The following is a 23,400-nucleotide window of genomic DNA, read 5'->3' as shown; positions in this document are numbered from 1 at the left end:
GTTCAACATAGTACTGGAATCCCTAGCCATAGCAATAAGGCAAGAGGAGGACATCAAAGGGATCCACATCGGCAAGGAAGAAATCAAGTTATCCCTATTCGCAGACGACATGATCTTATATCTCAAGGACCCAAAAAACTCAGTACCCAAACTCCTACATCTAATAAACCAATTTGGCAAAGTAGCAGGATACAAAATCAATCCACAAAAGTCAGCAGCTTTTCTGTACACCAGCAATAGACAAACAGAAAAGGAAATTATGGAAACGATTCCATTTACAGTAGCCAAAAAAAGAATAAAGTACCTAGGGATCAACTTAACCAAGGACGTGACGGACCTATTCAATGAAAACTACAAAAATCTAATAAGGGAAATCAAAGAAGACACAAGGAGATGGAAAGACCTCCCATGCTCATGGGTAGGCAGAATCAATATAGTGAAAATGGCCATACTGCCCAAATTGTTATACAAATTCAATGCAATACCTATCAAAATCCCAGCCACATTCTTCACTGAAATAGAGAAACCAATCCATAAATTCATATGGAACAGCAAAAAACCTAGAATAGCCAAAGCAATTCTAGGCAAAAAACATAGTGCAGGAGGTATCACCATACCAGACTTCAAGCTCTACTACAAGGCCATCATAACAAAAACAGCATGGTATTGGTATAAAAACAGATCGGAAGACCAGTGGATTAGAATTGAAGACCCAGAAATAAAACCGCACTCTTACAGCCAACTGATATTCGACAAAGGAGCTAAAGACATACAATGGAATAAACATAGCCTCTTCAACTACTGGTGCTGGGAGAACTGGGCAGCCATATGCAGAAAACTCAAAGTAGACCCAAGCCTATCACCATGCACCAAGATCAACTCAAAATGGATCAAGGACCTCAACATCAGACCTGAATCCTTGAAACTACTGAAGGACAGAGTAGGAAAGACACTAGAACTTATAGGCACAGGAAGGAACTTCCTGAATAGAGTCCCAGGCGCACAACAAATAGGGGAAAGACTCAACAAATGGGACTACTACAAATTAAAAAGTTTCTGCACAGCTAAGGTCATAGCCACCAAAATAGAAAGACAGCCAACGATATGGGAAAGGATATTTACCAGCATAGCAACAGACAAAGGCCTGATATCTGTCATCTACAGAGAACTCAAAAAACTAAGCCCCTCCAAGCCCAATAAACCTATTAGGAAATGGGCAAAAGAGCTAAAGAGAGACTTCACAAGAGAAGATATAAAAATGGCAAGGAAACACATGAGGAAATGCTCAACATCCCTGCTAGTAAAGGAAATGCAAATAAAAACAACCCTGAGATACCACCTCACCCCAGTTAGAATGGCCTATACTCTGAACTCAGGAAACAACAAATGCTGGAGGGGCTGTGGGGAAAGAGGAACCCTTCTCCATTGTTGGTGGGAGTGCAAATTAGTACAGCCACTTTGGAGAACAGTATGGAGGTTTCTCAAAAAGCTCAATATAGACCTACCCTATGACCCGGCCATACCACTCCTAGGCATCTATCCTAAACAGCAAAACCCAAGATATCAAAAGGACATTTGTACTTCCATGTTTATCGCAGCACAATTCACAATAGCCAAAATTTGGAAACAACCCAGATGCCCCTCCACAGATGAATGGATCCAAAAAATATGGTACTTATACACAATGGAATACTACATAGCGATTAGGAATGGTGAAATATTGTTATTTGCAGGGAAATGGTCAGAACTCGAACAAATAATGTTGAGTGAGACAAGCCTAGAACACAGAAAACAAAGGGGCATGATCTCCCTGATATATGACTGTTAACAAAGGGAGATGGAGAGACAGTAGAGACCAAGTCTGTGAACACTGTATATGTGCTTGATACATTGTATACTGCATATGGGTCTACCTGACCTAGACAAGGGATGGGAAAACAGGTTGTAAGATATCACAAGAAATGTACACAATGCCCTACTATGTAACTGCACCCTCTTTGCACAGCACCTTGTAAAAAAAAAAATTTATGTTCAATTGATAATAAAAAAAAATTTAAAAAAAAAAAGGGGGTCAAGGAGGGTTTTATACAGGAAATAGCATTTTACTGGCTCTTAAAAGACTCAGTAGAGAAAATATGGGAACAGATCCAAACAAGACTGAGGACTTAGATCAGAACACAGAGCAAGGCAAGCAAGCCCAGAAGGAAAACAAAGTCTCAAGAGAGTTGAGAGGTCTGTGCCAAGTTCTGGCCAGTATAAAGGTCAGACCAGAAACCTTTGGCCCTCCACTATTAAGATGTTGGGTTTTTTGGTGTTTTTTTTTCCTGTAGTGAGATCTGAACCTAGGTCCTTGTACATTCTCAGTAAGCACCCTACCACCAAGTTATAGCCCCCACCCTTTTCTTCTGGGCCTGATTCTATAGCCCAGTGCTAAAATGCTGGTTTAGCATATTCAAAGCCCTGGGTTTGATCCCTAGCACTATGGTATATGTGCTTAAATGTTTATTCTCTCACTATCTGGAGACTGAGCTGCCTGGCCTTGAGGCTCTTGCCTCAACCTCCTGTATGGGTGCTGGGATTACAAAGTGTACCACCACACTCACCAATTCTAGTGTGTAAGAGGTGGATTTGTTAAAGTCTATTTTTTATTGTTTAGTAAAATATATGCAACTTAAAATTTATTAGTTTAGCCATGTTTAAGTGCACATCACTACTATCTATCTCCAGAATGTTTTCCTGATTCCGTTATGAAATTTTATATGCATTGAAAGTGTGACTATTTTCTAGTAACCACTATTCACCACTACTCTATATCTCTACATATTTGACTATTGTAAATGGATCATTTAAGTGGAACCATATAGGATGTGGCCTTTTATATCTGCCTTATTTTGCTTAGCATAATGCTTTCTAGGTCCATCCTTATTGTAGTATATATCAAAGTTTCTTTTCCTTAAAGCTGAGTATGTATCATTGCAGCTGTTATTTCTTCTTGCTCTTGTTTCTTTGAAAAAAATTATAGAGGAAAAGCTAACAGGTTGTACAAACTTTTGAAGGCCTTAGAGCACTATCTTCTGAGGGAACCCTGAATACCCAAAGTTGAGCTATTGCTACTGAATAAATTCTCCAACTAAGAGGAGATACACCATCAGAAAGACAAACAAACCAACAAAAATCCCATCTGGATTGGTCAAGAGTGGTACAGAGCAGTAAACACAAAACAGTCCAGCCTTGCACACTGGCCTCCATTACAAAAGCTGCTTCCAAGAGATCCATCTGCAGGATGGTGAAGAAGTGAAGTAGTTATTGTGACATATGGCCTTACTTTTATAGGTATATCAACTCTTGTTCCATAACAAACCACCCCTAAAATTTAATGCATTGAAAGCCAGATGCTGGTGTCTTATGCCTGTAATCCTAGATACTCAGGAGGTTAAGACCTGAGGATAGCAGTTCAAAGCCAGCCCAGGCAAGAAAGACCATGGGACTCTTATTTCCAAGTAACTATCAAAACAGCTGACCTTCAATGGATGAATGGATGAATCGATATATGGGATCTATCCACAATGGAATTTAACTTATCCGTCATAAAGGATGATTCTGTACCATTTGTAAGAAAATGGAATGATATTTCTCAATTTTGTGGTATATCAATGAATTCTTGCCCATATCTATCTCCTTCCCCTCCTTCATTCTTCTATCCCTTTCTGTTTGGTTCGTCCCTCTTCTTTTGCAAGTACCCATATCCTTGTACTTATTTTATTGGAATCTGACTTAGTCTTTTTAAGGAATTGTACTATTTCTGCTCTATGTAGAGTCCATTGCACCTCAGTTAATTCATTTGTACCTCCTTGATTACCATCCCTTGTGTTCACTTGTAAATTTGTAGGCACATTCTAGCTAAACAAATGATGGAAATCATGCAATCTATGTTTCTCTGGATCTGGCTGACTTTGCTTAATATAATTTTTTTCAAAATTATTCCATTTTCTTACAAATGGTACAGAATCATCCTTTATAATGGATAAGTTAAATTCCATTGTGGATAGATCCCATATATCGATTCATCGATTCATCCATTCATCCACTGAAGGGCATCTGGTTGCCCCTCCCCTTCATGAGCTTCACTCCTTCATCTAGAAAGTTGTCTCCAAGAAGTACAGGGACAAGTGTCTGTGAGAGCAGAACTCGGGGCATGAAGATCCAAGATGGTTTAGTTCAGATTCTTCTTTCAGGACCATGGTTGGTTCCATCCTAAGGTTAAATTATCACTTTTTGAGAAGACTTCTGCACATCCTAGAGGAGCACCTAACCGGTGTGCATGTTTTGCATTCCCAGGAGACAGTAGACACCCTCACACTTCTTGACTAGCTCTTCAAAAATCCCATCATTATGGTAGAAATAGTAGCCCAGAGAGGCTGGTGGAGGAGGCCCACCGTGCAAGATGGTTGATGGCAGACCCCAGTTTGGTGAATACAAAAAAACCATTGTTGCCTGGTCCTGAAGCAAATGAATGAAAAGATGGTACCCAAAGTTCTTATAGGAGAGAGGATATGGCAGTTGAAAGTTGAGAGGGGAGTCTCCGGCAGGTTCTGTCCAAACACTGTTTTAGCAAGACACAGATCCTCAGGATCTCTAGGTGGGCTACACCCTCCTTCTCTTTTGCAAACTGCTTTGTCTGGCAGGTTCTCACCCTTTGCTTCCCTCCAAGGTGGCTGCTTCTGGCTAGCAAGACTCTGTGTGGGAGATTGTGGCAATGATGAGGCTGGAGCTGCTACCCTCTGCTGAGGTGTGGCTGGGCTAGTCTCTGAACCTATTGCACTCAGAGCTGCTGAGGAGTGGCTGAGAAATGTGCATTTTCTTCTTTTCACCTGATTCACACCCAGCAGTCCTCCCTTGCTAAATTTATCTGTTCTATCATGGGTTTCACTATTGCTGCAATCCTTTGCTGCATTTCTGTTGTATTTTACCTGCTTGGCCCCTTCTATGAGCAGGGTTGCCTCACTACTCCTTACAACCCTCTCCACCATGAGATGACTCATTCCCTAATCAGCTACTGTAGATACGTAGGAATCTCCGCATCACACAGAAGCTAAAGAGAATGACCAACAGTCCCCTTCTAAGCCCTCTCTACCAACATCTCTGCCTTTCTACCTCCTGCACATTGACCACTTTGCCTGGTGGCCTCCTCTGAACATTTCACACTAAAGATCTCTCAATCAACTCATAGTTGCATACACAACTGCAAATTTCCAACCAAAGTTTGATGCCATGACCCATGTCTCTCTATACTTTGCTTCCTCTGCATCTCCTGCCTGCTTTGCCCTATCTTCTCAGAGCCACAATGGGGGTAGAAGTTTTACCCACATTATACCTGGTCCCTTTAGTATTTCCCAGTGATCTAAGTTTCATCACAAGTTCCACCCCACCCCTTGAAGGAGGGAGGAAGGTTTTACTTGCCTGGTACATTGCTTCATTTTTCTTTAGCTTTAAATAGTTGCTCTTTTGAGTAATTCAGTCTAGTTCAGGTTTATCACTTCAACTTTCATATTTCCTCCTCTTGCCCCTGCTGCACCTCAAGATAACATCTGGGGACATGGGGCAAGATTGGGGAGGAGTTCATATGGCCCTACGGAGAGTGAGGAAAGGGGGATGGGACTTCAGACACACATAATTTTCTAAACTTCAAAGAGGACTTTGTCAAAAGAAAGATGTTAGTTAGGCCTCAGTCTTTGGCCACACTAAATCACAGATGCTTTTATTTCACACTAAAAGTGTTACAACTATTTGTACATCTTTACTTTAAAATTGGGGACTGTACTAGATACCACCAGATTTTATAATTTAAAGCATTAATAAAGTATATCACAAAATTAATATATTTCAATATAATAATTGAGTTTTGTTGTGACTTTGTATTTATTTTTGTTGGTCTTGGGGTTTGAACTCAGGGCTTAGGCACTGTGCCTGAGCTCTTTTGCTCAAGGCTAATGCTCTAACAGTTTGGGCGACAGCTGTACTTCTGGTATGCTGGTGGTTAATTGGAGATAACAGTCTTACAAACTTTCCTGCCCAGGCTGGTTTGGAACCAGGATCCTCAGATCTCAGCTGCCTGAGTAGCTGGGATTACACGCGTGAGCCACCACCACCTGGCTTATTGTTTGCATTTTTAAAATATACTGTTCTTAGTGGCAACATGCCTCAGAAGGCTGAGGCAGGAAGATCACAAGCTCGAAGGCAGTCTGAGTTATAAAGTGAGACTCTGGCTTAAAGACAGAAGAGAGAGAGACAGACAGAGACATAGAGACAAGGAATTCTCAAATAGAGTCCTTAGGAGTTCCTCTACTGTTACATAGATCTGTGACTTTTTTTCCTTCCCTCCCTTCTCCTCCTCTTACCTATCCTTCCCTTCCTTACTCTTTCTTTCCTTTCTTTTCCTTTCCTTTCTTTTATAGTGTTAGGTATAGAGAACCCTGGTCCTTGTGTATACCAGATGAACACCTTAGACCACTGAGATATACCTTCTATTCCTTTAGTATGCTTTAAAACATTTTAGGAATCTTTTCCCCAGATCCAGAATTCTCTGCTGAGTTTGAAAGCAGGAGACTTACACTGAACAACCCACCCTGAGAGTGATGAAGCCATCTGCTCACCACATTCCATTGAGTGGAACTTAAAAACATGGCCCCACCTGGCTGCAAGGGAACACAAGAAATGCACTCTGGGTGTCTTCCAGGAAAAAGCAAGTTTGGTGAGCTTCTAGCCAGATCTGCCTCCAGGGCAATGACTGATTATGGTTTCCCTCTCATTCCTAACTCCCATTCTACAGCTTTAGTGCAAAGGAAAACCTGACCACTTGCTCTTCTACTGCTCTTTGTTCTTTTTCTTCCACATATCCTAAAAAGGAAAGGCATTTTCCTTTCCTCTTTCTCTCAGCTTGAGTTCTCTGTCATATCTCTCCTCTACCCTAAGGCAGAATCACAGGGAGATGGCAAAACTTCCTTCAACTAAGTGGAAAACTCCTTATATATAAGTTGTCCAGACTTGGATATGAGAGTTCTGGGGAAACTATTAACTAGAGATTGCCAAAGATAAAACATAAAAGCTTAATATCCTTTCCAAAATAGCATCTTGTAACACAAATAAGAGACAAGTAGTCAAGATTGATTGCTACCTTTATGACTGAGAGAATTTTAACTGAAATAAGAGAAAAGTAAAATGATGAAATCTATCCAGGCTGAGTTGGGGGTAATTATAGAATGTAATGGTAATGATCACTTGAAAATATATAACTAGAATTCAAGAGAAAAATTCAAAAAACAGAAGTAGAATTTGGCATCATGAGTATTAATAAGTCACGTGTAGAACATTCTAGTAGGAACTAAAGCATCAGGAATAAGACATTGAGACTCCATGTGTGGGGAGATGGGTGAGAGAGTTTTTACCCAAAACAGATGCAACCAAGAGGAAAAACCACCACAAAATAACTCAAAGAAAAGGGCTCTGTCTTTGTCATTTCTGTGTCTCAGTATCTATAAATATATTATTGTAGTATATACAAATAGTGTGTTAAGAAAGATAAAAGGTAGCAAGGAGCTGGTGGCTCATGCCTATAATCCTGGTTACTCAGAAGGCTGAGATCTGAGTATCTTGATTCAAAGCCAGCCTAGGGAAGCAAGCCTGTGAGACTCTTACCTGAAATTAACCACCAGAAAAGCTGGAAATGGGGCAGTGGCTCAAATGGAAGAGCACTAGCCTGAGTAAAACACACAAAAAAAGCTTGGGGACAGCACCAGGCCTTGAGTTCAAGCCTCAGAAAAGACACAAAAAAGAAAGTAGAAAAGAAAATATTTCAAACCTGGAGAGAACAAGATTATCTTAGATTTTTTGACTGGGTAAAAAAAAAAAAACAAAAAAGAAGGATAATGGGAGGACTGAAGCCACTGTTGCCAGCTTTAAAGATGGAGGAAGAGGTCCTCAAATTAAAGAACAAAATGAAGCTGGGGATAGCTTTCAGATGACAGACAGCAGGAAAGCTAGGAACTTGATCCTATAACTACAAGGAAATGAACATGACTTACAACCTCCCTAGCAGGAAACAGATTCTCTCTTGAGCCTCCAGTAAGAACATTGCCTGCCAACATGTTGATTTTAGTGTGATGAGGCCATATCAGATTTGTGACTTACAAACTATAATAAATCAAGTTATTTTATGTATGTCACTAAGCTTATAATGATGTGTTACTACAGCAATAGAAAAGTAGTAGACCACATAAAAGTAAATAAGGAGAATCACTAAGGTATATAAGACTGAGACAAAAAGCACACAAAACTTTGATCTCTTTGTTACTTTTAAGTTAATAGCTGAAAAAAGTGACCAGTGCCCTGGAATACAAGAGCGGTAAAGGGAAAAGCACACCTGCATAGGGCAACTTCTCACTGAGAAAACACCTTTGGGGAAAACTTCAGTATCCCTAAGAAAGTCCTGTGAATCTAAAGAAAAGAAAAATCTTAAAGACAGTGATTAATTTAGATAGCTTTCTCCTATTTTTCTAACACACACACATACATACATGCACATGCACACCAGCCTTTAATTTTCTTTTTTTGTTTCTTCTCCTTATTTTTTCCTTCTCCTCCTCCTTGTCCTCCTCCTCCTCCTCCTCCTCCTCCTCCTCCTCCTCCTCCTCCTCCTCCTCCTCCTCCTCCTCCTCCTCCTCCTCCTCCTCCTCCTCCTCCTCCTCCTCCTCCTCCTCCTCCCCCTCCCCCTTCCCCCTCCCCCTCCCCCTCTTCCTCCTCCTTTTTCTTTTGCAACATTGTAGTTTGGAACTCAGGGCTTTGTATTTGCTAGGCAACTGCTCTACCACTTAAGCCATACCTCTAAGCCCTTTTTACTTTATTTTTCAGACAGGTCCTAATTTTGTTTCAGGCTGGCTTTGAAGCAAGACTCTTCTTCCTACTCCTTAAGAGGTGAGATTACATGACACTATGCCCAGCCTATTTTGAAATAGTGTCTTGTTAAATTTTTGTCTAGACATCACTAATTGCAATCTTTCTATCTCAGATTCCCAAGTAGTGAGGCTTCAGGCATGAGTTAGTACACTGGGCCCCTGATATTTTTTTGCCATTTTCCTTGGAAGAAAAAAATAGTAAAAAAAAGAGAAATATCTAATTACTGAGGTTATGTTTTATACATTGGGGTCAATAATAAAAAAGCATAATAATTTAAGAAGTAGATTCATTTCTAATTCTACCTTAAAATGTAATGTTTTGTTTTCAGATAAAAGATTGCACCTTATCTGTGTAACCTCAGAATATCACTTAATTTCCTTGGGCATTAGTAGTTCAACTTTCAATCCAGATATAATAATACCTTTCCTATCTATTGATATTGAGGTGCGTCAGATTATATATTGAAGCTCTTTTTAGATCTCATATGTGATTCAGGGTCTACTTCCTCCCACTAATGTACAGGTGTCTTTAATTGCCAACCTCTCATAGGAAGCAATCGATACAGAATTGCATCTAATGTAATCACAAGCTGTTCAGATGCCTGCCACATGGACATTGAGGATAGTAAACTGAGTTTATCCGAAGCATCATTTCCAATCTGTTGATTAAAGCTGACTTGAGTATTGTAATAAGAAAGATTCTGAGGCCAACTTCACATTGAGAAAAATTTGTGCTTTAATCTTGCAATGTCAGTGGGATGCCTAGCAATAGTAGAGGAAGACAGGGAGTTACTATGTGAAGCACATGTTCACAATCTCCAAAATGTGGGGTAAAGATGACCAGGGAGGATGCAGGTATGCCATTGGCACCAATTTTTATTTTCTGAATGAAGTGAGACTTGAACTGAGCCTTGAAACAAGGAAATAAAACTTTGGTAGACAGAAAGGAAGAGAGAAAATAAAACCGAGTTTGGTATTAAAAGCCATGCAATGGCTATCTCAAAGAATACCCACCTGATTTCTTCATGATCACCAAGACTTCCTTACAAGTAGAATTCTGTAACATGGAATACAGGGTATGCCTTGTGTTTGATATAGCAAAGAAAAAAAATACATTTTGTATCCCTCTTGGCTCCTCACTGCCAACTCTAAAATATGAAAATTTGAGGATTCCCCTACAATAACTTGTAGCATTTTTTTCTCTGATTTCTTTGGTTGAGAAGTAGAAACAACAACAACAGTCATGGAGGCTGCTTCTGATCCCTGAGTCACTGATACAGTAATGGATCTGCCATTTACTTTTTCTGGCACCAGTTTCCCCATAATCCAGGAGCTGTAGATAGAGGCCCAGTTTAGACTGTTTTTCCGTCCCTCTGACGCTTTCTAATCACCCAGTATTCCCCTGTATTACATCCTTTTCTGAGCTGAGACCCAAGGGCTCATTCCTATAATCCTAGAAACCAAGAGACTGAGACCTGGAGGATTAACATTCAAAGCCATCCTGGACAGACTTTTTGAGACTTCTCCAATAAACAAGCAAAACCAGAAGTGTGGCTCAAGGGGTAAAGTGCCAGTCATGAACAAGAAAGCAGAACAAGTGTAAACTGGTAAGTAGGGTCATTGAAGAGGAGGAATTCTGTGTAACTGAATAAATGAGACTGGAGAGCCATACAAAATGGACGTATACCAAATAGGACATTTGGCAGTCAATACATCGTGGCCTGTATGTCATGACATACAGTTCAGACTTGGTCTTACAGAGAGCAGTCGTCAGGGGAGCAGTGGTAGAACACTGATAGTAGGAGGACCACTGGGAGGCAATTGCAATTGCTAGACATGTGTTGAGCTGAGAATAAAGCACTAAAACTGAGTGCCAAATGAGCACATTCCAGTGTTTAAACAGGACTAAAGGGTGTACCTCAGCCATGAAAGATTCTGTGTTCCTGCTCTCAGAGGTTCATTTAACTAAAACTACAAGTTTGTTGCAAAATCTGTGCAACTGTACTGCTGATTATCTGAGGAAAATGTAGTAGAATGTGTTGAAATTCTAGATGTTATGACTGTAAGTGAAAATTTATGTTCTCCTCCTTTGGTTTTTTTCCTTTTGTAGGTTGGAGGGGAAGATGTGATAAAATGATATTAGTCATAGTTGGATAAATAAGTTCAGATCCATCCATAGTCTCCACCGTTGTCAACAATATCTTTCACTTCTGAATCAATGTGGAGAGTCCAAGAACAACCATAATCCTGAAGACTATAGAATATTGCCCCATCCTGCAGAAGAAGGACCATAAATGAAGAAATGTCTCCTGAAAAATCCATTCTCAAGCCACCAACATGTCTACTTTAGTTCCCAACCAGTCAAGGTCATTTGAACGTCAGGATTTAGATTTCCTATTGAGTGTGTACTAGGCCCAAGCACTAATGCAAAAGTTTATATCTGTCATCTCATCCTACCCTTATGATTACCTTTATGACAAAAATGAGGCTCCTCTCTATAAAAAAATTGGGGTCGGTTCCTATAACTGATCAACTAATATTGAAAGTCAAGGAGAATTTATAGGATATTTTAAAAGCCAATCAACATTGATCAAGATGCAGTGGACTCATGTCCACTTTTGAATTTAAATCCCTTTTTCCAATAAGTTATAAAAAATAATTGTAATGAAAGTAAGGATAAACAAAAAATTATCATCCTCTTCTATGACACAGCAAGTTTCCCAAGTATGAATATCATTGATAAGACATTATGTTTGTGAAATATTTTAGAAAAAATGAAGAAAATATTTAGGCTCCATATTGAATATTCCTATAGCCACAAAATTGATTTAATATCATTCTTGAGCTGCATCATTTTCTAATTCAAAATTAGAAATTGATCTTTTTTATCAGACCAAATCAAATCCATTCTGCTCAGATGGAGCAGTTGAGTAGTTCTAGATTACTTATTTACAAGGACCTTCACAAAATCTCTGCTTATTCTCATGCAGTGCCATTGCAAATAAATGGAAAATTAAAAAGTAGGCTTCCTAAATTAAGTGGAATTTTCTTACATGGCTAGCCTTTGGAACAATGATTAGTTACTATAAAGATTTACAACCCACTTTCTTGGATTAAGAAGAGTCAAAAGCATTAGGAAAAGTTTAGTAACTATAGGGTTCTATAATGTTGTATAATTTATATCCTTTCATTATCCAATCTAGTGAAAAAAGAATAGTAACTTTTGCTAGATTTCCATGGGTGTTGGGCAGACTAATTAATAGCTACAAAATTCTTTCAAATGCAGAATGCTATATCTGTATTGCTAACTTTTTCTTCAGTAATCATGCTAATACCCTATTCATTTCACTGGTAATTGTATATCACCATCATAATGTAATGATGTGCTCCATGCAAAAGTCAGGTGAGATGATCTAATGATGTCGAGATGAAATGCTGTCAGTGCAAGTCTATAAAGATAGTATAACACTGTCAAAAATGAAAGGAAATTATGGCACTGTAAGTTCTCCTACCATTAAAAGATGTTAGAAGGAAAGAGTTCCACAATCTGGGGCAACGTCTGTTATGACAGATCTTCTCAAGCAACTTACAAGACAAACTGGCATTCCTCATCTAATTTTCTTTATCCAAGGAGTTTTTATTAAGATTCTCTGTTAATTTCCTACATGAATGTCTTCAAGCCCAGAATAGGACTCTGATTCTCAAAAGCAATTTGTGTTTGAAACATTCATTGTTCTTCTGGTCTGTGGTCCAACGTTAATTGCACCAGATAATCATTTCTCGTGTAAGGGCAGAAAGTACATTTTAAAAGTTTTGTGAAAGGTAATAGTCCTCAAAGTTTTCTTCTTTGAAGAAACCTTGACAGTAAGGGAAATCTTTATTATATGGCTCTCACCTCACATAAGAAAGAGAAATATAGCCCTTTAATGCACGGTCAGTTTAGGCCCAAGCATTTATCCTCTCTCAGTATGTACTGGATTTTGAAAAGCCTTAGGAAGGTCCAAACTGAAAAGAAAAGAAAACCTGCCTGTATAGTGTTGAGCATTTGGAAACCTCGTGTTTCAATTCTCTTAAGTTTTCTATTATGTGAGGGATTTAAGTTAAGTGGTTTAAAAAATATAGAGGCATGATTTCTGCCAAGACTATTAAAAAGATAATAATTGAAATGAAATAAGGAATGTAAAGGCAGCCCTTAGGAAAAATTTAACAAAGGATTGGACTTCGTTGTATTCAGGGATTGCTAGGTTGTTGGTGCCTTTGTGTGAGTTAGAAACAGATTCACCTTGCTCAGAGCAGATGTGATTACACACCTGGACACATGGCTAAGCAAGAATGGCATAGGTTTGAGTCCTACCTCCTAGTCTCCTTTCCTGATGACATGCATGTGCAGTGCAGAACCTGCACAACTCAGTTTCTGACCATCCATAACCATCGGGATATAGGCCAAGTAGGTCAAGCCAAACAGGCAAATTTCCATGATGCCAGGCTACTGAACAGAACTCCTTGAGTTAGCTTTCTAAAGTCTGTCTGAAGCCTCAAATTCTTTGCTTTGTTTTTCCACAGAGTATACAAATCTGAGATCACAGACCTTCATTGCAAAAAAGCTTTTTCATCACAGGATATAATTAAGTTTTCCAGTGTTTGCCTCAGATAAATCTATGTAACCTGGAATAATGGCAGCATCTTCTTAAAGATTGTTAAAGACAGAAAAAAAGAAACATGCAAACCATTTAGTACATAAAAATGCCTAATGAATGTAGGTTTTTTTATATTTAAAAAGAAGCAAGTTTGATGAACTTTTTTGTCTGTACTCTGGAATCTTGATTACTTTAAGGCAACAACACAATTTTCTATAAAATATTTTTTTAAAGATGTAAGGAAATTTAGGTTTTTCTCTGCCTTACTTATGCCTTACGAATATTGTGAATGTAAAACATATAAGAACATTCTCAGGTTTAACGAAGAAGTTTAAAACTCTAAGCAAATTCAAGGTACAGTGATAATTACTAAGATGAACTCTGAGCTTCAAGTGTGTTAATCTGTCAATAAGTATTCAAGGTGTACATGTTTACAAGTTGAATACATTTGAGCCATACATGATGGTACAGGCCTTTGAATCCAACATTTAGGAAGCTGAGGCAAGAAGCTTGAGAGTTCCAGGACAGTCTGAGCTATGCAATAAGACTCTATCTAAAAGTCATACCACATCTAAAGAATGCATTTAAAGTAGAAATCTGTTCTCAAAGTTCCAAACAAATATTAAGACCCTAAATGTGCTTTCTGTTACTGTTATATCTTTATCCTAACCTCTTAGAAGCTGAAATACTTATTTGTCTTACATGGACATAAGAGACCTTAGCAGACAAACCTCTTTTTCATGAGCACATTGGCCTATGGAGACCAAAGTTGAGGTTGGGCATATTGAACATGTAGCTCCTGTTGTACAGATGTAGTAGGGATTGACAGAATAGCAATAGGAAGGAGAGATAGATTGGACAGACAGGAGAAGGTAACAGCCATGCTAAGGTATTTGCAAGCCTCTTGAGAGGTAGAAAGGACATGCAGTTGGTACTGTTCATACCATCCTTCCAAGACCAGGCTCTTTACTTTCAATAGCTATGGCTGGCAGCAGTGCCACCACATCCCTGCCCAGACCCAGCAATAAAGGGTGAGGTAGGAGTGCCAATATGGAATATGAGCAAGTTCAAGTTAAATGAAAGGCAAATATAAAGTTGAGGACCACCCATAATAGTCTGACATAGCTACTTCTCAAAGCTACTGTGAAAGTAGAAGTGTATTACATGTGAAATCCCTTTGGGAGGAACCATTTAAAGGTCTATAAAATTTTCAAAAGACATGCCAAATGTTCAGCATAAGACTGTGAAGAGGAATAGAACCCAATAATATAACACAAAAAAATCAAAGAATATTTCTCCTAACTGTGGCATGTAGGGGCCTTAAATGACCCTATAACAGAAAGTCACATAGAGGAGAGCCATCATTCAAACCCACAACCCCACTCATTCCAGTTTCTTTAAGAAGTTATCCCCAAAAGACAATTTTTGGGTGTACAAGTGTATTTTTCTTAAATGACCTCCTAGTGATTATTCAAGTTTGGAGAGAACAGAATGGTTCTGTTTTTATGTTTTGTATTTTTTTCTGCCTATTTATCTTCTAATTTCTTCCATTTTTTATTTTAAAATTCTTATTGTGAAAATGATGGTACAAAGGAGTTACAGTTACATAAATCAGGTAATGAGTACATTTCTTTTTGAGCAGTGTCACCCCATCCTTCATTCTCTCCCAGTTTTTCCCCTCTTGACTTCCCTCCCTACCCCCAAAATTGGTCATTTCCAACATAGTGTCTAGTGAGTGTCACCATGACATTGGTTTAACCTTTGTCTCACCATTCTTGTGTTTCCCCTTCCCCCCTCCAAATCAAATAAACTTATATACAAGACAAAGGGTACAGAAATCAAAAGCAGTGACAAAAGGGAATAAACCAAACAGGGTGGGAGGAGAACTATAAGCAGTAGTTACATTGTTTCCATTTCTCAGAGGTCATTTCAATAAGTATCATTTTATACAATCATATGCACACTGAGCCCTTGTGATCCTTTTCAGAAGAAGACATAAGAATGGCTAATAGACACATGAAGAGATATTTGATATTTTTGGCCATGTAAGAAATGCAAATTTAAAAAAACATTGAGATTCTACCTCACCCCATTGAGATTCTCTCACTCAAGATAATGGCCATTACCAAGAAAACTCACAATAACAAGTGTTAGTGCAGATGTGGCCCAAAGAGAACACTACTACATTGTTGGTGGGAATTTACACTTGTTAAATCACTATGGAAAGCAGTATGGAGGTTCCTCAATAGAATAAACATAGAGCTTCCCTATAACCCAGCAATCCTACTCCTGGGCATTTATTCAAATGACCACAAATGAGGCCACACTAAAGCCATAAGAACAACCATGTTCATTGCAGCACTGTTTACCATAGCTAAGATATGGAATCAACCCAAATGCCTCTCAGTGGATGAATAGATCAAGAAAATGTAGTATACATACACAATGGAATTCTATGATTCCATCAGAGAGACTGATACTGCCCCATTTGTAAGGAAATAGGAAGACTTAGAAAGAATTATAATAAGTGTAGTAAGCTAGACCCAAGAAACATAGGATACATGGTTTCCCTCATTTGTAACGATAATAATGTGCCTATAAATCAACAAGTAAACCCAATGAGTAGTAAAACATAAATGATAACACTTGGACATGATTAATTAAATAAAACTCTAAACATTCCATTGTTCTTATGATAGAAAAAATTACCAATCAGTTTTAGTCATTAGGTAGTTCCCTCCAGCATAATGTCTAATTCACAGGAATGACCATCTTTTTGGCCCATCTATTTTTCTCAATTATTAAAAATAATCCTCCAACAATCCCCATGTTTACTGTGCAGGTTAACTACCAGTAATCTAGAACAGTTACTCAGTTACTAATAACGTGACCCTGAAAGTTTTTGAAACGCTTAATTGACAAGTTGAAAAAGCCATATTACAGAACTCCTTACAGAAATAAGAGACATATATATAAATGGGAAAGCATGTGAAAGGTAAGGCATCCATGGTATACTCTGAGTTTTTCTATGGATAAGTACACCTTTTCCTGCCTAAATCTGTTGTTTTTTGGTTGATTGATTTCATCCTTTTTTTTCCTCATGAAAGTATTTAATACAGTGTCTATATATATTTGGCAGCTAGTAGAATTTCAGGGTTTCAGAAGAATTACCTTTCCTTTCTGTAGTCCCAAGGATTTTGAAACTTAGGCAATTTCCAGACATTCTTTAAATAACTTTTTTTGTGTGTGCTTGGACTCAGGGCCTGGTGCTGCCCCTGACCTTTTGTGTTCAAGGCCAGTGCTCTACCTCTTGAGCTACAACTCCACTCCTGTATTTTGGGGTTTTGTTGTTGTTGTTTTGGGTACTTAATTGGAAGTAAGAGTCTCATGGACTATCCTGAATGGTCTGTCTTTGAACCGTGATCCTCAGACCTCAACCTAATGAGGAGCTAGAATTATAAGCAGGAGCCACCATTGCCTGGCCATCTTAAATACTATTTTAAACTAAATGTTTTTAGATATATCACAAGTTGCCTGCAATGTAGTTCTGTGAAAAGTTGTACCAGCCTCCAAAATCTTCTTAAGTAAACAACTGAGACACATACAGCAAAGTCAATAGGCATTTTGAAAATGAAGCATGATACAACTATAAATTATATAAATGTGTACATTTATATAAATGTGTACATTTACATATGGTTTTCTATGTGTAAAATCTGAGAAGCTGTTCTGTTGAGACAATGAAATAAAGTAAGATCAAAGATTGTTGAAAAATAAAAATTGGGGAGCTAGGAATGTGGCTTAGTGGTAGAGTGCTTGCATTGCATGCATGAAGCTTTGGGTTTAATTCCTCAGTACCACATAAACAGAAAAAGCCAGATGTGTCACTGTGGCTCAAGTGGTAGAGTGCTATCCTTGAGCAAAAGAAGCTCAGGGATAGTGCCCAGGCCCTGAGTTCAAACCCCAGGACTGGTTAAATAAATAAATAAAAGTTTGCTCAGCTGCCCATGGGCTATTCAATCATTCCCCTTTATCTGTCAGGGATTGGTTTCAAGAAGCCCTCCCCATACAAAGTTCCATACACACCAAGACTCTAAGGTAAAAAAGCACAGTATTCGCATATAACTTATCTACATCCTCTATATAAACTTTAAATCATTCCTTGTTCTCTAATAATATTGACTACAATGTAGCTATATTTAAAGGTTGTAATATTGTCTAGGGAAACATGATTGTTTTCAAAAACGTATTACACATTCAGCAAAGATGGAGGTTTTTCCCCAAATATTTTCACTCTAAGGATGATTGAATCTGAACATATAGATCTGGGGACATAGAAGCTAAATATTACTAAGTTGACCATTACTGAGATTCTGGCTACACATAATGTCTCTTTTCTGCCCACAATTTTTAAAGAAGAGACTCTATTGCAGCATCAGCTGCGCTTCACTTGGAAAGCTATTGACTTTTCCTTTCTGTTGCCTTAATTTTCTCCCGCAGCAGCACAGAGGGATGCAAGTCCAGGTGGGCACTGTGCCTTCCACTGATTATGCTGTGCAACACAGCATGGGAGACCTCTTATCTCAGACTGGGGCTGCCTGTTTAAGAGTCTTCTTTCTTCATAAAGACATGAGGTAGTAAACACAGCTGTAGAAAAAGGTTTTGTGTTTTCTTGTTGCTTGTTTTAATCTATCAAAATGATATCATGGAGACAGAATGCAAAAAGGTTCATAAAATTAGACTATCTTCCCGTGTGTGTGTGTGTGTGTGTGTGTGTGTTAGTGTAGGCAGTGGGATAAATTTTACTTGGCTCACAGCATTTAAATAACAGAAATAGACCTGACTTTAGAAGTTGTATGCTACAATTTTGCATGCAGTGTTTTCATATCATAAAATACATAGGCCTTGGGTCAATGAGCCAATGAACTTTAAAATTCTAAATAGATATTAGAATTAGAATGTAACTAAAGATTACTTAAGCTGCAATCTTCTCTTTGCCAGAGCTAGATCATTATTCTGGATTTCCATCTGGTGATGACTTTTCCGTTAACTCTATAAGGGACAATTTTTATTGGAATATTTACATACATTTAAGAAGAGTACAAACTTTTTAAATAGTATCAAACCAACTTCCCTTTAAAACAGATGTAATCTGTAATCTGAGTTTAAAATGAAGAATATTCCTCAATTTACTTTACCAAAACATATAATAATATAATCCTATTTGCTGCCTACTGATAAGAACTTGAAGTGTTTTCAGCTGTGGTATATTAAATTCGTCTCACAGAGAATAGATTTGAATAGGTACTTAAGGCCTTTTCCTAAATAGTTATGTTTAAGTTAAATGAATAAACACATTTTAATATCATAATTATAAAAAACAAGATATGGAGAAGCTTATAATCTGCACTATCATTTGGAATAAACTTGTGAAAATATATTAGGTTGAAATTAAGTGGAAAGTAGTTCTTCTCTCTGAGGATTTTTTATTTATTCAGGGTATGTATATAAGTGCCTACTAGTGAATCCTTTGAGATTAAGTTATTGGAGATGCTCTTTATCTTCCACTGTTTTCATTTCTTTTTTTCTCATCTGCCTCCCTGGATGTGTTTATTGTGAATTTGTATGGGCTCCTTAGCATATCAGCTTGAGCCTGGTTCTCTAAGCATCATAAAATCATGGGAAGAACTTTGAACCGAGGTGAACTACCCATAAATGTCGATTTCAGACTGGAATGCTAATAACCTTTGCTAGGAGACAAAGGTCAACCATTTGCCTTGTCAAAACCAATGACTTACCAATGAACCAACTCTTGTCAATGAACCAATGAACTAACACTTGTCATATTCCTGAAAAACCTTTATACTTTTGCAACCATAACTCTTATCTTTTCCTATTACCACCATTCATGAAAATGAGACCTTTCAACCATCATAATGAATATTTCAGGGGTAACACTTAGTAAATGGTCTTAATGCCCTTGCTCACAGATAAATACAGTGTCTTGAAAATAAAATAATTACTCAGACCTGCCTTCATAGACTTAACCAGCTTTCCTTGTATTTGAGATTTCTAGAATAAAAGTGCCCTTGACAGGTCATGATCAAAACAGACACAATAACAATGAACTGCTCCAACAGCATTCTTCACTGGATGGACAAGGAGAACTCATGGATACATGGTACTCATCCAAAGCATTAACACAATGAATCCTGCTTTTGCTATTAATAGATGTGAACAAAAAAATCTTCAATGTAAAATATATATCTGTCCCAGAACAAGACTTCTAAAGACAGATGGCAATTCTCAACATAGCCAGGTGTTAGTGGAATCAATGTTCACAACCAGCCTGGGAAGGAAAGTCTGTGAAACTCTTATTTCCAATTCACCATAAAAAAGCTAAAGCAGAGCTCTGGCTCAAGCCATAGAGCACTAGCCTTCAGTGAAAAATATAGACAGTACTCAGTCCTTAAGATCAAGCCCCAGTACCAGCACCAAAATAAAAAGATATTATAAGCCCAGCACAGGAGGCTCAGACCTGTAATCTTAGCTACTCAGGGGTCTGAGAGCTGTGGATTGTGGTTTGAAAAAGTCCTCATGAGACTCTTATTTCCAACTAATCACTCAAAAACCAGAAGTGGCTCAAGTGATAGAGCATGAGCCTTGAGAACAAAGAGGCTCAGGGACAGCATCCAGGCCCTGGGTTCAAGCCCCACAACTGACAAAAAAATATATTATACACCTAGACAGTTATTCATATCAAATGTGGATATATAATATCAGCATCATATATATTTACTTGAATTATTTATACCTGAGTGGTGTAAATATGAATATTATTAAATAAATGGAAGTTCCTATACTCAAAAACATTTTAAGTTTTATAATTTTTTTAGGTACATTGAACTATCTTAAGCCCAAAGGAAGGGCTTGTTCTAATTTTGGCACCAGGCTATAAATAAATAGATTTCAAAATGGACCAGAAAGGGGCTGGGGATATAGCCTAGTGGCAAGAGTGCCTGCCTCGGATACACGAGGCCCTAGGTTCAATTCCCCAGCACCACATATACAGAAAACGGCCAGAAGCGGCGCTGTGGCTCAAGTGGCAGAGTGCTAGCCTTGAGCGGGAAGAAGCCAGGGACAGTGCTCAGGCCCTGAGTCCAAGGCCCAGGACTGGCCAAAAAAAAAAAAAAAAAAATGGACCAGAAAGGGAAAATCAACAATAAAATTACTTCTCCCACCTCCATCCATATCATTCACAATGCAAATTCAGAATGGCACTATTTTTTCAATTCACATGAATAACAAATGACTAGAAGCCTGTCCAGCACTGCATTTAGATATGGAAGTGTCTGTTTCTTCACAACTGTCTAGGAAAGACAGTCACCTCAATATTTTTCCATTCACCCCAGTTGGGAATTTTAAAAGAGGGAACAGAGGCAAAAAGTAATAAAAATTAAAGAGAGAAAGGACATATAAATTTGTAAGACAAAGAAAAGGAAAGACCGTGGATATGGAGAGAAAAGTCTGTTGTAAATTTAGAGAAAGAATGCCACCTGGTAGAGGAATTGAGCCTGGAGGGCCAGGAGGACTGGATGGAGATGTTCTAGCTGACTGGATTTGGGAAATCTGGCATTTGCACGCTGTTCCTGGAGGACACTGGGTGGCGCTCATGGTAAAGACTTGCAGTACTCTTTGGGTCTCTACCACACACACACACACACACACACACACACACACACACACACACACACACACACACACACCAAAATTTTTCCGGCTACTAAAAGATGAAATTACTCACATTCCTCCTACATGTCTCACTGCTGGAGGAGTTTGATGCCTTTACAGTTGTTTCTTCCCGGTTGGATCTATTGGTGGGATTTGCAAGGCAATAGCCCTCCAGACTTAAGCACAAAGCCTTAGTGTCACAACCATCCCCAACAGACTAGCAAAAGTTGTGGGCCTACAGCCAGGATACCCAGTGAGTGTGGGTCCCAAGCCACAACCAGGCCCACAGCAGGGATGGCAGTGCACAGAACAACAATAAATATACTGTAAAATGAAACGAGGCTACACAGATTATGAAAAGTCCCCAGCTGCTTGTATAGCAGCCACTCCGGGCTGCATTTGGGAAATAGAACTGAGGAAGGGAAATCAGTCAGAAAAGTCAAGAAAATTGAGGAAGTAAACCTTGAGAGATACACTCAGATTTGCTCTTACCTAGAAACACACCAGACAAAGTAATACAAATCTAAATGAGGGCCAATAAAGACTTAAATTATTCCTTCCCACGGGCTTCTCTTTTTAGCACCATGAAAGACTCTCTTTCTCTCTCTCTCTCTCTCTCTCTCTCTCTCTCTCTCTCTCTCACTCTCACTTTCTCTCACACACACATACACACACACAGGAGGGGAATAGGAAGTGAAATTTAGGAAGATCTAAAACTTAACAATGCAAGGATATGTTCGACTGAATCTCAAACTTTTGTATTCTGCCCAACTTCTTCGGATTCCAAGCCCATTCTGGCTAAAAGCTGCCTTCTCAGCAAGGTGTCAGAAAGTGTGCTAGGAACTCCTATAACCATACTGACCTTATTTCCTTCCACGCTGTTACACTAGATCTCTAATTAAACAGTTTGTTTTAGGTGTATTGGTCAGGATCAAGGGATGAGCTGGGGTGGCCCAGCTCCCTGGCTCCTCTTGCCTTTGCAGGATAGCATTTGACCTGTTGCTGACTTTGATTTGGACAAGGGGGTCCTGAAATTGACCGATGTGTGTGAGGTGACTCAGTGGTTGCCTAGAAGGTCTCCTGGCAAAGCCTAGGACCACAACCTGATGGAACTGTAGTGTTGAAGATTGCCTAAAAACTAGAGCATAACCACCAGCGCGAAATCCATAGCCTTGGGTTCAGGCAGCGGTGTGCTGACCGGACATGTAACATGATGGAGAAATCAGAGCATCTCAGGCCGCTGCAAGCAGCCAGAGGGATGGGAGGGCAGTGTGGTACCCCAGTGTCCTTATGCTCACCAGCTCCGAGCACCCTGTCCCCAAGGAATTGTTAACAGAACTGAGCTTTTACTGAGCAGAGGCCGGGAGTTGGTGCACGTGCTGTGCTGCTTGCTACTCAGCTTTGGAGTGCCCGAAAAGGTCTGGTATTTTACTCCCAGTTCCAGATGCTTTCTGATGATCTGCTTCGGGGCCCAGGAAGCTCCATAGCCAAAATAAGGCAAAAACAACACTAAACAAAACCAAAGCAGATGCCTACTTCTTTGGTTGGGGGTGGGGGGAGACGGAAGTGGGGCCAGAGGGCCCTATGCTGAAGATCTGATGGAACTACTGGTTTACTGTCCTCAGACACCCCCAAATCCAGATGTAGCTCCTAGAGCCACTTGTTTGAGGGGAGTGAAAGTAAGGGATCCAGTGAGATTTGTGCTAAATAACTAAGCCTCCTTTGGATCAGGACTAGAGTAAAAAGTAACATGTAAAGTAGCAGAAGTACACTTTGGACCTCATGCAACCATTATGTCTGCTTGTCCTTTTAAATATAACTTTTTTAAAAAAGAAGAAAGTTTTCTCAGCAGGAAATAAAAACAGAGGGTGCAGGAACCTGTACCTGGAGAATGAGGGGCGGGGGAGTGAGATAATTCGAGGTCCCTGGAGTCAGCAGAAAGTACACCTGTGAGCTTCTCCCAAGACCTTTGTTTCCTGTCTACTTTTTGCCATCATTTGAAAGTCCCCTTTGGGTCTAAAGGCATGGTAAGTCATCAGTGGATTCACTCACATTTGCAAGAGCCTTTGGCTTCTGAACTA

The sequence above is a fragment of the Perognathus longimembris genome, chromosome 2 (assembly GCF_023159225.1).
Source record: "Perognathus longimembris pacificus isolate PPM17 chromosome 2, ASM2315922v1, whole genome shotgun sequence".
NCBI lineage: Eukaryota > Metazoa > Chordata > Mammalia > Rodentia > Heteromyidae > Perognathus > Perognathus longimembris.
This window is presented reverse-complemented; position numbering follows the sequence as displayed.